Source organism: Solanum dulcamara, chromosome 5 (assembly GCF_947179165.1).
Source record: "Solanum dulcamara chromosome 5, daSolDulc1.2, whole genome shotgun sequence".
NCBI lineage: Eukaryota > Viridiplantae > Streptophyta > Magnoliopsida > Solanales > Solanaceae > Solanum > Solanum dulcamara.
In genome coordinates this window covers 20,410,828-20,412,447 of record NC_077241.1, presented here as the reverse complement: position 1 = coordinate 20,412,447, position 1,620 = coordinate 20,410,828, and the positions used below count along the sequence as shown (strand labels likewise).

General features: G+C 40.2%; 1 pseudogene; it reads right to left on the bottom strand.

The window, feature by feature from the left end:
- Positions 1-1,195: 1,195 nt before the first annotated feature.
- Positions 1,196-1,317, bottom strand: LOC129890972 (5S ribosomal RNA; annotated as a pseudogene).
- Positions 1,318-1,620: the final 303 nt, after the last annotated feature.

Below are 1,620 nucleotides of genomic sequence, written 5' to 3'. Positions count from 1 at the left end.
GTTCTTCTAGCGTGACTGAAACGTCGTGGCTTATTGTTGTCCGCTTGATGATGACACAAACCTTAAATTTATATTATTAACACCCTAATAACATGTCCAAACCCTTACCAAAACGTGGGAGAAGAGAACCAAGCCATACCTTAACAAACGACTTCCCAAACTTGCTGAAAATTAACTTCGGAAACTCCTTTATGCGGTTAAGCTTTGGTGGCTGTTTGCATCTCTATCTTGCTTCCCCAAATAGTTAATTTACTTCATTAAAACCTCCATTTATTCGAGGAATACCTTAGATAATTAATTGACGGAAAAAATTGGGCCTTACCTTTCACTTTGGCCAAAGTCGTTTCCCTTCTCTCTTAACCTCTTAGGGTTTCTCATTTTGTTTCTTTTGTTCTAAGTGCTGAAAAACGATATGTACAGCATGTAGTACATATATACACCTCCATAAGAGGTGACATGTGGCAGCCCCCTAGGGGTGATATGTGGCAGCCCCTTAGGGCGCCACCTCAATCATACATCTAATCCAAAGCCGCCACGTGGCAGCATGGAACCCACCTCAAGTAGGTGTCACACTACTTGGTCCAAATAGGTGCATCACATACTTAGTCCAAGTAGGTGTATCACCTACTTATTTCAAGTAGGTTCTACGTCTCCTTATTTCTCTTCCGTGGGTTTGTATTCAGGTCTGACTTTAAGAGCCTATGTATCCCTAGCTACTTAAGTTCGACGTGAACTCAAGTATCTTAGTTATGTAAGACATCCAAGTCAGTGGCGTACGTGAGTAAGTTGAGTCCTACGACCCAATACTTGGTCTCCAACTTCTTCCGAATTCTTATAACCCTATTTCCAATCTTCCCTATTATTGGGGTATCTCATTCTTCCCTGCTTAGAGTCGTTTGATAGCGTTATAGATTATCCAAATCATATGATGAATTCTAAGAAAGTTAAGAGCCTCCCCAGAAACTTAAGAAGCTTAAGAAGCGTTCCAAGGTACCAAAGTATGGGGTGTAACATCCTTCCCCCCTTTACAACATTCATCCTTGAATGTGAACCAAAACCTTCCTCTGGATCTTATACCGACTATTTAAGAGTTCCTCTATCCTGCTGCCATAACATATACTTTCATCGAGCTATCAATATTAGAGTTCCAAAGGTTAGGATTACTTATAGACGTAGGGAATAGGTATGGATAATTGTGTTTCATTTCCTCTTTCGCCTCCCAGGGGGTCACCCATCCTAGTACTACTCTCGCCCAAGCACGCTTAACATTGGAGTTCTGATGGGATCTAGTGTGTTAGGGCTGGAATGATCGTATCCATCTCTTATGGGATCTCGTTTGAATTTTAAGCGTTCCCATTTACATATGATAGCATTAGATGATTTTCTCTTATACTTGTACTTCTCTTGTTCACTTCCCCCCTTTAGGGTGTATCCATGTCATTGTCTGTTTATTTCTAACTTTCCAAATGCATATGAGTACTTTCCAACCTATTTAGTATACTGCGCTATTTCCATATCTTCCTTTACATCACCTATACTTTAGGTTACCCATGTATGAAACCTTAATACAATCATGAGGTACTTAGAATCCTCAATATACAGTACCAACTCTAGTTTGAA